The sequence below is a fragment of the Salmo salar genome, chromosome 27, assembly GCF_965601325.2.
Source record: "Salmo salar chromosome 27, fSalSal1, whole genome shotgun sequence".
Lineage (NCBI taxonomy): Eukaryota > Metazoa > Chordata > Actinopteri > Salmoniformes > Salmonidae > Salmo > Salmo salar.
In genome coordinates, this window is record NC_138317.1 from 5690039 (window position 1) to 5705970 (window position 15932).

At 42.4% G+C, this 15932-nt stretch overlaps 1 protein-coding gene across 5 annotated transcripts in view; it reads left to right on the forward strand.

Annotated features, from left to right (window-relative positions):
• Nucleotides 1–15932, forward strand: part of pleca (plectin a) — a 183447-nt gene that overhangs the window by 57890 nt on the left and 109625 nt on the right. The window lies entirely within an intron of this gene.

The window sequence follows — 15932 nt, forward strand, 5'->3', positions numbered from 1 at the left end:
GGAATGCTAGAAAACAAGTTGTATTTGGTTTGAATGTCAAGCTTGTTCTATACAGCCAATCGGAACAAACTTGTATACAGTAGAGTCTACACTATGAATGATTATTAAAGTATGTGTAGCTTTGTTAGTCACTGTATATTTGCCTCTGTATGTGTATATGGGTTTTGTGCGGGTCACAACCTAGTAGATATTTGACAGGGGTTGAGATTGATTCTGTTTGCTACATCTGGGACTCAGTTGGTATATGAAAACAAAAGTCCTTTGTTGCTCTACTCCCATTTAAATTGGATCCATAGGAGAGGCAATGGGTAGCAGATGGAAACGGATTCTCTGGCATGGTCTGCAGTATACTCTGTGACAGAGAAGCCTCCGGCATCAGTGTTGAGTTTGCTCAATCATTATGAATGGGTTCACAACCTTCTTTTGAGTTGAAAAAGTTGCATTTTAGTTTGTGTCAGATTAAACTGGCATTCTACTGTATATTTTAAATCTAAATCCTTATCTGAAAAGGCATATCCAGTTAAGACCATTCCAGTAATTACTTATGATTTGTCTTTTAAGTTTTGACTTTGACTTCAATCTCAAAAGTCACGAAAAAGTCACGAAAGGCTTGTACGTTTGATTGGTAGTTTGATTGGAATGAGATGCATTGGAGTCCTCCAGCTTGCAATAAATAATTAAAAGCTGCTAGAGAAGGCATAATGCCTCTCTGGCATGCTGCTTGATGTGGTGCCTAAGTCTGATATATCATTCCCAGTGGATACAAGGGCCTGTTTCGTATTCAGTGGTTTACGTCCCAAATGGCACCCTATTCACTATGTAGTGCAGTAATTTTGACCATAGCCCTATGGCCCTGGTTAAAAGTAGTGCAGCTATATACAGTAGGGAATAGGGGATCATTTGGGACCTAGCCCAAGAACTCAAATGAGCCCTGTCTTTTGTTGTTTATGACGTTTAAACATGATTTTCATTATGGATAAATTATGAAAGGGCTTCTATGTATAAATCATTTGAGGCTTCTATGTATAAATGGTTAGGCCCAGATATTTTCCTTGTTCATGTGAAATGTGAAACTACCACTCATCATTGATTAGGGTTGCCTCCCAAATGGTATGGGAGAGTGGGGTATGTTGACATTTTTCACATTCAGCATCACTCCTTCAAGGAAAATATAGTATTATTTCTAACAAAGATATCTACATATAGTTCAGGATGTTGTGTATCCCGGGAAATAATCAGAATTGATGTAAACATTACAGTTTTGAAAACATAGCTTGTGCCAAAAAAGTTTTCTCTTGGCACAACTTACCTCGGGTATGGGGTAAATTGAGTCACGGGACAGGGTAAGTTAAGCCACCTACACATTTCTGTACTGAATTAAATATGACTACCTTTTTATGACCATGTCTATCTTTATTTCCCAAACACAATTCAACACAATCACAATATATATTTTTTTATTTTCATAATTTGAAGCATATTTTAACACAGGCTTAAGGCTTAACACCTAAAAAACACTTTGTACTTTTTAAACACTTTTAACATGGGCCTGGCCCTGTTGTTACCTCATATCCCAGCGATAATGCCTTATATTACGCCGAAGAAAACACTTAAATTTGCTCAACTTGCCATTGGCTCAACCATTGGCTCAACTTACCCCATAGCCATTGGAACTTACCCCAAGGCAAACATTTTGACTATATTAGCCCACACAGCTACAAGGATGTTGAAATCAAATCAAAAATCTCATTTGATATGTCACATGCGCCGAATACAACAGGTGTAGACTTTACTGTGAAATGCTTACTTACGAGCCCTTAACCAACAATGCAGTTCAAGAAATAGAGTTAAGAAAATATTTATTAAATAAACTAAAGTAAAAAATAAAAAGTAACACAAAATAACAATAACAAGGCTATATACGGGGGGTACCGGTACGTCGAGCTAATTTGTACATGTAGGTAGGGATAAAGTGATTGCATAGATAATAAACAGCGAGTAGCAGCAGTGTAAAAACTCGAGGGACCTAGACTTGGCGCTCTGTTACCATTTGCCGTGGAAAAGGTGTTGTTGTGCCCTCTTCACGAATCAAATCAAATTTATTTATAAAGCCCCTCTTACATCAGCTGATATCTCAAAGTGCTGTACAGAAACCCCGCCTAAAACCCCAAACAGCAAGCAATGCAGGTGTAGAAGCACGGTGGCTAGGAAAAACTCCCTAGAAAGGCCAGAACCTAGGAAGAAACCTAGAGAGGAACCAGGCTATGAGGAGTGGCCAGTCCTCTTCTGGCTGTGCCGGGTGAAGATTATAACAGAACATGGCCAAGATGTTCAAATGTTCATAGATGACCAGCAGGTCAAATAATAATAATCACAGTGGTTGTCGAGGGTGCAACAGGTCAGCACCTCAGGAGTAAATGTCAGTTGGCTTTTCATAGCCGATCATTCAGAGTATCTCTACCACTCCTGCTGTCTCTAGAGAGTTGAAAACAGCATGTCTGGGACAGGTAGCACGTCCGGTGAACAGGTCAGGGTTCCATAGCCACAGGCAGAACAGTTGAAACTGGAGCAGCAGCACAGCCAGGTGGACTGGGGACAGCAAGGAGTCATCAGGCCAGGTAGTCCTGAGGCATGATCCTAGGGCTCAGGTCCTCCGAGAGAGAGAGAAAGAAAGAGAGAGAGAATTAGAGAGAGCATACTTAAATTCACACCGGATAAGACAAGAGAAATACTCCAGATATAACAGACTGACCCTAGCCCCCCTACACATAAACTACTGCAGCATAAATACTGTAGGCTGAGACAGGAGGGATCGGGAGACACTGTGGCCCCATCCGACGATACCTCCGGACAGGGCCAACAGGCAGGATATAACCCCACCCACTTTGCCAAAGCACAGCCCCACACCACTAGACGGTTTTCTTCAACCACTAACTTACCATCCTGAGACAAGGCCGAGTATAGCCCACAAAGATCTCTGCCACGGCACAACCCAAGGGGGGCACCAACCCCAACAGGAAGATCACGTCAGTGACTCAACCCACTCAAGTGATGCACCCCTCCTAGGGACGGCATGGAAGAGCACCAGTAAGCCAGTGACTTAGCCCCTGTAATAGGGTTAGAGGCAGAGAATCCCAGTGGAGAGAGGGGAACCGGCCAGGTAGAGACAGCAAGGGTGGTTCGTTGCTCCAGAGCCTTTCCATTCACCTTCACACTCCTGGGCCAGACTACACTCAATCATAGGACCTACTGAAGAGATGAGTCTTCAATAAAGACTTAAAGGTTGAGACCGAGTCTGTGTCTCTCACATGGGTAGGTGTCTCTCACATGGGTAGACAGAGCTCTATAGGAGAAAACCTTGCCTCCAGCTATTTGCTTAGAAATTCTAGGGACAGTTAGGAGGCCTGCGTCTTGTGACCGTAGCGTATGTGTAGGTATGTACGGCAGGACCAAATCGGAAAAGATAGGTAGGAGCAAGCCCATGTAATGCTTTGTAGGTTAGCAGTAAAACCTTGAAATCAGCCCTTGACTTAACAGGAAGCCAGTGTAGAGAGGCTAGCACTGGAGTAATATGATCACATTTTTGGGTTCTAGTCAAGATTCTAGCAGCTGTGTTTAGCACTAACTGAAGTTTATTTGGTGCTTTATCCGGGTAGCCGGAAAGTCGAGCATTGCAGAAGTCAAATCAAATCACATGGTTAGCAGGTGTAAATGCAAGTGTAGTGAAATGCTTGTGCTTCTAGTTCCGCCCATGCAGTAATATCTAACAAATAATCTACCAATTCCACAACAACTACTTTGTACACACAAGTGTAAAGGAATGAATATGAATATGTACATAAAAATATATAAATGAGTGTTGGCCGAACGGCATAGGCAAGATGTAATAGATGGTATGGAGTACAGTATATACATATGAGATGAGTATTGTAGGGTATGAAAACATATAAAGCAGCATTGTTTAAGGTGGCTAGTGATACATTACATCAGGATGGCAAGATGCAATAGAGTACAGTATATACATATGAGATGAATAATGTAGGTTATGTAAACATTATCTAATATAAATAATATAAAGTGGCAAGTGATAAATTGATTACATAAATTTTCTCATTATTAAAGTGGCTTGAGTTGAGTCAGTATGTTGGCAGCAGCCACTCAAGTCTAACCTAGAAGTGACAAAAGCATGGATAAATTTTTCTGCATCATTTTTGGAGAGAAAGTTTAGGATTTTTGCAATGTTACGTAGATGGAAGAAGCTGTCCTTGAAACAGTCTTGATATGTTCGTCAAAAGACAGATCAGGGTCCAGAGTAACGCCGAGGTCTTTCACAGTTTTATTTGAGATGACTGTACAACCATCAAGATTAATTATCAGATTCAACAGAAGATCTCTTTGTTTCTTGGGACCTAGAACAAGCATCTCTGTTTTGTCTGAGTTTAAAAGTAGAACATTTGCAGCCATCCACTTCCTTATGTCTGAAACACAGGCTTCCAACGAGGGCTGTCTTGGTGTGTTTTAACCATGATAGTTTGTTGGTGATGTGGACACCAAGGAACTTGAAACTCTCGACCCGCTCCACTACAGCCCCCTTGATGTGAATGGGGGCGTGTTCAGCCCTCTCCTGTAGTCCACAATCAGCTCCTTTTGTCTGGCTCGTGTTGAGGGAGAGGTTGTTGTCCTAGCACCACACTGCCAGGTCTCTGACCTCCTCCTTATCGGCTAATCGTTGTCGTTGATCAGGCCTACCACTGTTGTGTCGTCAGCAAACTTAATGATTGTGCTGGAGTCGTGCTTGGCCATGCAGTCGTCGGTGAACAGGGAGTACAGGAGGGAACTAAGCACGCACCACTGAGGGGCCCCCGTGTTGAGGATCAGTGTGGCAGATGTGTTGTTGTGTACCCTTACCACCTGTGGGTGGCCCGTCAGGAAGTCCAGGGTCCAGTTGCAGAGGGAGGTGTTTAGTCCCAGGGTCCTTAGCTTAGTGATGAGCTTTGAGGGCACTCTGGTGTTGAACACTGAGCTGTAGTCAATGAATAGCATTCTCACATAGGTGTTTCTTTTGTCCAGGTGGGAAAGGTCAGTGTGGAGTGTGATTGAGATTGCTTCATCTGTGGATCTGTTGGAGCGGTATGCGAATTGGAGTGGGTCTAGCGTTTTCGAGATGATGGTGTAGATGTGAGCCATGACCAGCCTTTCAAAGCACTTCATGGCTACCGACGTGTGTGCTACGGGGCGGTAGTCATTTAGGCAGGTTACTTTCACTTTCTTGGGCACAGGGACTATGGTGGTCTGCTTGAAACATTACAGACTCAGTCAGGGAGAGGTTGAAAATGTCAGTGAAGACAATTGCCAGTTGGTCCGCGCATGCTCTGAGTACACGTCCGGGTAATCCGTCTGGCCGCGTGGCCTTGTGAATGTTGACCTGTATAAAGGTCTTGCTCACATTTGCTACGGAGAGCGTGATCACACAGTCGTCCGGAACAGCTGGCATGCTTCAGTGTTATCTGCCTCGAAGCGAGCATAAAAGGCATTTAGCTCATCTGGTAGGCTCGCACCACTGGACAGCTCCAAGCGGGGTTTCTCTTTGTAGTCCGTAATAGTTTTCAGCATCCGACCACTTCCGTATTTAGCGAGTCACTGGTACTTCCTGCTTTAGTCTTTGCTTGTAAACAGGAATCAGGAGGATAGAATTATGGTCAGATTTTCCAAATGGAGGGCGAGAGAGAGCTTTGTATGCGTCTCTGTGTGTGGATTAAAGGTGGTCTAGAGTTTTTTTTCGCTCTGGTTGCACATGTGACATGCTGGTAGAAATAAATGAAAAAAAAACAGCAAAATGTATATTATCCCTGTTGTCGTTCAGCCACGACTCCGTGAAACAAGACATTACAGTTTTGAATGTCCCGTTGGTAGGATAGTCTCGAACAGAGATCATCCAGTTTATTTTCCAGTGATTGCACGTTGGCCAATAGAACGGATGGTAGAGATAGGTAACCCACTCGCCGACGAATTCTAACAACTAACAAGGCACCTCAATCTCCGCCTCCTGTATTTCCGTCTTTTCTTCATGTGAATGACGGGGATTTGGGCCTGGTCTCGGAGAAGCAGTATATCCTTCGCATAGGACTCATTAAAGAAAAAAATCTTAATCCAGTTCGAAGTGAGTAATTGCTGTTCTGATATCCAGAAGCTCTTTTCGGTCATAAGAGACGGTAGCAGCAACATTATGTACAAAATAACTAACCAACAATGTGAAGAAACACACAAAATAGCACAGTTGGTTAGGAGCCGATAAAACAGCACCATTGGCGCCATTTGTAGGACCTCATATTGAAGCGTATAGAGACCTCAACTGATGTATAGAACAATACTTAAAATGATCTACGTTGGTTTAGATACAAGCATCGTGAATCCTCTAACACAATAAATTATTTTGATTTGGTTAAAATTATTTTTCTGTACCTGACTTGATTACCTCTTTTTCCATGTGGTTTCTTCCTTCACAAAATCCATGAAATTATGACCTCTTCCTAAATATTTGGTAAAATTATACATTTTGTGTATGGTTTCCTAGAAACAAGAGTGGCTCAATTTACCCCTTTGGCTCAACTAACCCACTCTCCCCTACCCTATTATCTATATAGTGCACTACTTTTGACCAAGTCCCATAGGGCTCTCATCAAAAGTAGTGGTTTATATAGGGAATAGGCTGCCATTTGGAATTGGAACACACCCTAGGACCTTTATACTTGTTGGGAGCTTTGTTGTGTTGTGTTGTGTTGTCACCTGAACCCCAGAGTGCTTTGGGTCCTGTCCCCACTAGGGTCCTGTCTCCAATAGAGGGTAGTGTGAGTTGACATGTAGACTACTGGTACACCACACTCTACTGGTGGTTTTGTCCACTCCACTCTACAGACTTATAATTGGTGGAATAGCAGTAGAGAAGCACTTCATGAGTCAGGAGAGCACAATTCTACCATCGAACTCTCAGAAAATAGGAAAACAAATATTTTACCATTCCCCTGCAGCATAGTTTTAGCCCTGCAATGGGTGTCCATAGTGTGCCTGCATGGGTTCCATATTTCTTTCCACGTTCATTGCTCTCTCAGGGAAGGCATGGGTGACTCATGTTGAATGGAACACAGACACAATTGACCTTCTAAAGGCAAAGAAACCACTTTGTGGCTTTTCCATTAAGGTTCGCACAGTTGGGAAGGGTTTTGTGACCCCTTAGGAAAAGGGAGTGAGAGCTGCAGGATTATGGACTTTCTCAGGTGTCAGTACTCTGCAGGAGTTTGTTTCGTTCTGAACAGAACCATTTTTTCCCGTTCTATTCCACTGTTCTGAACTGCAAAATAAAGTTCTGAAGCTTTTCCATCCCAGAAAAAATAGCGGTTTATATCGTTCCTTTTTAAACCTCTGAAATAATTTTTTTTTTGTGCATTTAGCTCAACACTAAGTTACATCACCAAGCTATAGTTGTTTACATGCACGATGGCCAGACAAGTGTAGGGCGCGAGATGCGACTGAAATTTTGCGGGTTAGGGAGAGAGCAAGAGCGGGTGGAGCGGGAGGCTTGGCTTGGCTTGAAGCACTGGGCATCTTGTTATGACATGCAATATATGAATTAGGCCCACAGAATTATACCTAGTACGAGCAGCTTCTATGGAAGAACTTTGAATGTCTTTGAAATTCCAACAGTTGGCTTAACGTTGGACCAGTGCTAGCTAGCTAACAAGCTTATGTGTGCAGAGCGGCACCAGAATTAAAAACACACCTTTAGTAGTTAATACATCTAATGTGAAATGTGATATCTATAGTATCCTTAACTAACTAGCATTGAAAAAGTGTATATTCTGTAATTAAAAATCTCTCCCTAATTTCTGAATTACACCTGTAGGCTATGCTTCAGAGGGGGAGAGGCAGGTACCCTACACACGTACACACACTGGCAAAGGTTTTCAGCTGGCAGGCAGACACTGGAATAAGTTTCTGAGTGACAGAGTGAAGGCTTTGCATAGGCACTATGTTTTACGTTTTTGGTGGGACTGAAAAAAAGGCCGGAATGTAAAATAACGTTATTAACCGGTTCCCATACTTCCCATAAAATAATGTTTCTGTTCCGGAACAGTATAGATCACTTTCGTTCCCGCTTCTGATTCTGATCCTCGAAAAATGTGTGTTTTTGGTTCTGTTCCCTAAATCAGTTCCAACCCCTGGTTCTCTTGTTTTTTTTTTTTACCTGTGTTTTATACTGTCTGCAAGAGGCGTTAAGAACAGTGTGCCATATGCATCTGTCTTTGGCATGTAATCATATTTGGAATGGGTGTTTTTCCTGACCAGGTGTCTGTTATAACTGGCGTTTCCTGGCCAGGTCACATGATCTATAATCAACAAAATCTTAATGTTTTTCAATTGTGTTAAAAGCCAAAAGACACTGCCCCTCTTGTGTGTCTGTGCTGTTTCTCAGGGACTGGTTCCCCCAGGCTAGGTCTGTTTTGGCTGTTGAATGTAGATGGCATGTGGTTCCTAGCACCACTATTCTGGAACTCCCCGATTATCTGTCAGCTACTATCATCTCCTTCAGTGGGCCCTTTGCCTCTCTCACCCAACGGTTACTCCTCATTTACCTAACAGCTCAGCGGTTAGCTATGCCAACTTTCTCTTTTAAACATTGAGGCAGATATTTTTTTATTTCAAATCCCAGCTTTGTTCCAAATGTCTGTGGTTCTCACAGAGTCCCAAAGATAATTGCATTACTAATTAAAAACTGTCATTACATTCCATTTATTGAGTAATGGTGAGCCTTCCTTTGCATCGGCTTCACCATGGTAGGGCTTGTGTCTGCACTGATCATACGTAAATGAGAGACTAGGGCTTCATCCCAAATGGCACCCTTTTCCCTACATAGTGCACAACATAGGGTACTACTTTTGACCAGAGCCCTATGGGCCCATCAAAAGTAGTGCCCTATTTAGGGAATAGGGTGCCATTTGGGTCGCTACCTAGGGATGTTGTTATGCAATCTTATGCAATTAGTGCACTACTTTTGACCAGAAAACCTGATTTGATGACTAGTTTGTGAGAAGTGTAATTTCAGTGCATTGAAGAATGATTAAATATATTTTGTTATGAACAAGCAATTTCATGAAAGTCTCGTCCACCAGCAGGCTCTCGGAAGCAATTGAGACTAGGGACGAGGTTATGAAAGTACAAGTGACAACAAAAATGTACCTACAGTGCACTCTAACAACCCTTGGTTACAGTATAGGTATGCCAGACCCCACAGCTAAGCTGTTTTGAGAATAGAGGAGGAGAATATCAGGAAGATGATGGGACAGGTCATTAATCAGAGTAGATATTATCTCCTTTTGCTTTCACTCAGGTCGCATCCCAAATGTCACCCTATTCAAAATTGACACACACAAAAATATTTTTTTCTCTAAAAGTAAAACATGAGTAGACTTATATCCTGCAGTTATACATATTTTTCCATGGTTTATGCGGTTTTCTTATGCTATCTGAGTGACTCAAACATTATAATAAAATAATTTGGGCCCCATGCCATTTATTTTTGTTGATTCTCCCTGATTATCAAGTTTTTATTTTGGTGGTTGTTAGTTCTCAAAGATGATCTTATAAAGCTCCATTATCTGTTCTACATACTTTATATCTGGGTTTAGTCATTTAAGTTTCCACTGAAAACATTTGACCTTCACTTAAAATGTATTATTTTTTTAATCATATGTTTGGGCATGGCGGCAATTATTTAGCAGTGGCGGCCCGCCGTGACCGGTGGTATAAACTTCATCCATACTCCTCTCTGAGTACGGTTGCCAAGTGCCCCTCATCCCCCGCTGACATTGCTATTTTGGGTGGTGGTGGATGGAAGCAACAGGACTGAAAGGGTGTGCCCAGGCATTGCTCAGGGGATCCATTAGGCCAGTGGTGTCAAACTCATTTTGCCCCCGGAGGCCGAATTCGGTCTTCAACGAGGTCTGAAAATGTGTTATTTCCTCACTGTCAAAAAGTGCATAAAATTGTCCTCTATCCATCGTTTTTTGGAAATATAAACTGTGGCTACATGTTTACGAAGGTTTTAGTGGACCACATAGGAGAAAGTCATAGCTTTTGGTCTATTCTCAGATGATTTTTCAAAACGCATTGCTCCAGTGCCTGCTGTAGGGCTGTACAGTATATTGTACTGTTTTGATGAAAAGTAATACAATTCAATAGACTTGATTAATGCATGTTTACTGCAGTTGTGTGCATGTCCAAGTCTAGGCTGAATAGGGTGTGGTATCTCTCCATCCTGTCCTGAAAGAGAAAAATCTTAGCAGTCAATGGTTCCGTGATGGTTCTAACTTGGCCACAAGCTCTCTTGCATGCCAGTCTGGCTGTAGCCTGGAATCATGAACACGGTGAAGAGATCCACTGTGATAGGTTGTTAGAGACTCCTTTGTTTATAATCAGTGCGTGAAATCCTCCCTCTGGCAGTAGCACCATCCCTGGTGGTTGTTCATTAGCAGCAGGGATCTGCATCACTGGGCTGTGTGCATCTGAAATGACACCCTTTTCCCTATTTTGACCAAGGCCCATAGGGCTCTGGTCAAAAGTAGTGCACTTTGTAGGGAACATAGTACCATTTGGGACACAGGCACTGTGCCAGAGTCCTGCGACTGGTGTGTGGTGCGAGACAAGAGTTGATAAAGGAATGGGGAGATATGCAGGGTTGAAGGTTTAGGTACTATAGTATGTATAGTGATAACTAATAAAGTGTGACAGATCTATTCCCTACATGGTGCACTACTTTAGGGCATAGGGTGCCATTTGGGATGCAGACAGAGTTGATAAAATAATGGAGAGATGGATATGCAGGGTTGAAGATGTAGGTGCTGTGGAATGTATGCAATTACTCATAAAGGGTGTGATGTGATTTACATATAGGTGATCGTGTACAGTATAGGAATTTGCTTCATATCTTACTGATTAGGCTACATCATTCCGTGTCATGGTTAGAATAATGAAATAGTGTGTTTTAGTAGTTTGATACTGTAGTTCAGTGTTTTGTCAGGATGACTGCCTATAGATGGTTGATACTTTACAGTTGTTGCACTATGTGGACACCTGTTTAGCAGAGGGTTTCTTGACTGTCCATTCAAATTATCTGTGTGTCTTGTTCATCCCCGACAAGAGCGTATAGCTTAGATGACTGGCTTACTGAATAGCCTCTCCCTCCCCTGTCAGAAGATTAACTCCGAGACACTATTGTTAATGGAGTCTGGTGTTGCATTAGTGTGATTGTACATCCCCTCCTCACAACTACCACTACTGTTAGGATGCGTCCCTAATGGCACCTTATTTCTGTATAGTGCACTACTTTGGACCAGGGCCCATTGGGACATATTTTAATAGGTACTTCTATGAGTACCTATTATGCCAACATTGACTTGAATGGGGACGCCCGTTCTATTCATTCTATATTAAATCAAATGTTATTAGTCACATGCTCGAATATAACTGGTGTAGACCTTACAGTGAAATGCCGAATACAACAGGTGTAGACCTCACAGTGAAATGCTGAATAGAGGTTGTTGTCCTGGCACCGCACGGCCAGGTCTCTGACCTCCTCCCTATAGGCTCTCGTCGTCGTCGGTGATCAGGCCTACCACCGTACTGTTATCGTCAAACTTAATGATGGTGTTGGAGTTGTGCCTGGCCTTGCAGTCATGAGTGAACAGGGAGTACAGGAGGGGGCTGAGCATGGCCCTGTGTTGAGGATCAGCGTGGCGGATGTGTTGTTACCTACCCTCACCACCTGGGGGCGGCCCATCAGGAAGTCCAGGATCCAGTTGCAGAGGGAGGTGTGTAGTCCCAGGGTCCTTAGCTTAGTGATGAGCTTTGAGGGCACTATGGTGTTGAACGCTGAGCTGTAGTCAATGAATAGCATTCTCACATATGTGTTCCTTTTGTGACAGGGCAGTGTGGAGTGCAATGGAGATTGCATCATCTGTGGATCTGTTAGGGCGGTATGCAAATTGAGTGGGTCTAGGGTTTCTGGGATAATGGTGTTGATGTGAGCCATGACCAACCTTTTAACCTCTTACATCTAGACGTTCCGCTAGCGGAACACCTGCTCCAATATCCAATGATAGGCGTGGCGCGAATTACAAATTCCTCAAAAATACAAAAACTTCAATTTTTCAAACATATGACTATTTCACAGAATTTTAAAGACAAGACTCTCCTTTATCTAACCACACTGTCCGATTTCAAAAAGGCTTTACAGCGAAAGCAAAACATTAGATTATGTCAGCAGACTACCCAGCCAGAAATAATCAGACACCCATTTTTCAAGCTAGCATATAATGTCACAAAAACCCAGAAGACAGCTAAATGCAACACTAACCTTTGATGATCTTCATCAGATGACACACCTAGGACATTATGTTATACAATACATGCATGTTTTGTTCAATCAAGTTCATATTTATATAAAAAAACAGCTTTTTACATTAGCATGTGACGTTCAGAACTAGCATACCCCCCCCCCCCCCCCCGCAAACTTCCGGGGAATTTACTAACAATTTACTAAATTACTCACGATAAACGTTCACAAAAAGCATAACAATTATTTTAAGAATTATAGATACAGAACTCCTCTATGCACTCGATATGTCCGATTTTAAAATAGCTTTTTGGTGAAAGCACATTTTGCAATATTCTAAGTACATAGCCCAGCCATCACGGGCTAGCTATTTAGACACCCGGAAAGTTTAGCCTTCACCAAAATCAGATTTACTATTATAAAAGTTTGATTACCTTTTGTTGTCTTCATCAGAATGCACTCCCAGGACTGCTACTTCAATAACAAATGTTGGTTTGGTCCCAAATAATCCATCGTTATATCCGAATAGCGGCGTTTTGTTCGTGCGTTCCAGAAACTATCCGAAATGGTAAATCAGGGTGGCGCGCATGGCGCAATTCGTGACAAAAAAATTCTAAATATTCCATTACCGTACTTCGAAGCATGTCAACCGCTGTTTAAAATCAATTTTTATGCAATTTATCTCGTAAAAAAGCGATAATATTCTGACCAGGAATCTCCTTTTCGGCAAACAGAGAAAAAATCACAAAGACGGGGGCGGCCAGGGCACGCGCCTAAGCCCACAGTCCCTTGATCGGCCACTTGAGAAAGGCGATAATGTGTTTCAGCCTGGGACTGGGATGACGACATTCTGTTTTTTCCCGGGCTCTGAGCACCCATGGAAGACGTAGGAAGTGTCACGTTAGAGCAGAGATCCTTTGTAAAAGATAGAGATGGCAAAGAAGTTCAAGAAATGGTCAGACAGGCCACTTCCTGTAAAGGAATCTCTCAGGTTTTGACCTGCCATTTGAGTTCTGTTATACTCACAGACACCATTCAAACAGTTTTAGAAACTTTGGAGTGTTTTCTATCCAAAGCCAATAATTATATGCATATTCTAGTTACTGGGCAGGAGTAGTAACCAGATTAAATCGGGTACGTTTTTTATCCAGCCGTGAAAATACTGCCCCCTAGCCATAACAGGTTAAAGCAATTCATGGCTACAGATGTGAGTGCTACGGGTCGGTAGTCATTTAGGCAGGTTACCTTAGTGTTCTTGGGCACAGGGACTATGGTGGTCTGTTTAAAACATGTTGGTATTACAGAGTCAGACAGGGAGAGGTTGAAAATGTCAGTGAATACACTTGTCAGTTGGTCCGCGCATGCTCGCAGTACACGTCCTGGTCATACATCTGGCCCTGCAGCCTTTTGAATGTTGACCTGTTTAAAGGTCTTACTCACATCGGCTGCGGAGAGTGTGATCACACAGTCATCCGGAACAGCTGGTGCTCTCATGCATGTTTCAGTGTTATTTGCCTCAAAGCGAGCATGGAAGTAGTTTAGCTCGTCTGGTAGGCTCGTGTCACTGGGCAGCTCTTGGCTGTGCTTCCCTATGCAGTCTGTAATGGTTTGCAAGCCTTGCCACATCCGATGCGCATCAGCGCCGGTGTAGTACAATTCGATCTTAGTCCTGTATTAACACTTTGCCTGTTTGATGGTTCGTTGGAGGGCTTAGCGGTATTTCTTTTAAGCTTCTGGGTTAGAGTCCCGCTCCTTGAAAGCGGCAGCTCTAGCCTTTCGCTTGGTGAGGATGTTGCCTGTAATCCATGGCTTCTGGTTGGGGTGTGTACGTACGGTCACTGTGGGGACGACGTCATCGATGCACTTATTGATGAAGCCAATGACTGATGTGATGTACTTCTAAGGTAGCACATGTGGTTAGGAGTGGAGGAGAGGAGAGTGTATAAAGTGTGTATACATTTTTTTATTAAATACAACTTTTTGGGGGCTATTCGAATGGTTATTATGGTGTCCATGGTCATTTGGCCAATTACCTTCATCCAAAATTCCATGACTGTCACAGCCCTAATTCTGAGACCCCATTTAGACCGGTTTAACAGCTAACACTCAGACCCCTCGCCAGTTCTTCCATATACCCTGCAACCACAAAGTGAACTGCACATGTGCACATGCATAGACGGATACATGTTCAAGTTGACATGTGATCTTCACATGCATTAGATATTAAATGTCATGTTCCTGGCTGCTGACTCAAATCGGGAAATAGATGGTTTTCTTGTTCAGTACAGCAGTTTATACATGGTTAGCGGTAGTTATCAGTTTGATTTCACTAGATTTGTACTATTTGATCTAGTGAAAGTGTGCAGCACAGCAACAGATCTAGAATGAGTTCTATTCATTGTATTTCTACGAGCACAGCATAGTCAGCACAATTCCCTATTATTAAATCACTAGTAGCCTAAGGGTTTTGAATCCCCCATTACCTTATAGAAAGACTACAATAATGGCTTTCAAAAACATTCTCAGCATTTAGGCAGGTAATGAGAAACGAACCACTAATTGCAATCAATGGTGTTTTATGAACACAAGATAAATAAATAAAGATTAAGCCGTTTTAAAGTCCCAGTGCAGTCAAAGTTCGGTTTTGCCTGTGTTGTAGAACAGCTGTACAACAGCTGATGAAACTAAAAGTGTGAAAACATTTGATCAGTGTTATTTCCTGATAGTTGCTGGTTGAAAATACAATCTACGCAGGAACTTCTAATCAGAAGGTTTTCATGGACAGGAGTTTCAGCTTTCCATGGTGATATCAACATGCGGTAAATTGGTTAATAGACCAATAGCAACAAGAGTTCCAAACCTCTCTGCCAATAACAGCTAGTTTTCAGTTTTAACCTTCCCACACAAACCACTCCCAGACAGCCCTAGAAAAAGTCTTGCTTGATAAATATTTTTTTGCTAAAAAGCAATTTTTGCCAATGTTAATAAAAATCAATTACAGTAAGGTACTTAGTTGTTAACCAGAAATTATACCGATATAAAAACGGCTGCTTTGGGCCTTTAAAGAGGGAGCAGTTTTTCAAGGAATGCAGTGTTGAAAATTCAGTAGAGTGCTGGAGCAAAGAACCAATAATAATTCCTCCTCCTTAAAGTGCTCTGAGGGACATACTGTTCCCCTACTAGACTCGCATGTGCATACGCAGACACACATGTGCTCCATGTATGTTCAACATGTTTGCTCAGTTTTGTGAAACACTCCCTGGAGTTTGGACGGTCTATATGTAATTTTTCTCTCTTTCTTTAAGCAGTAGTTTGCCCCCCTCTTTGGATATTCAAATGTGAGTGTGTAAGCTTCAGAAATATATATTGTAAGTGAAAACAGGAGGAACACGGTGTAACTCCCCCATATACCCTAGGGAAAGGGGTTTGACTTGGGTATTACTTACAGGGGTGGGAGTGTAAAGTATAGGCTAAACCTAAATGTCACTGAGTGCAAGAGATGTGCTCTGGTTTGGCTGTAGAGGTTTGCACTAAGATGAGTGAA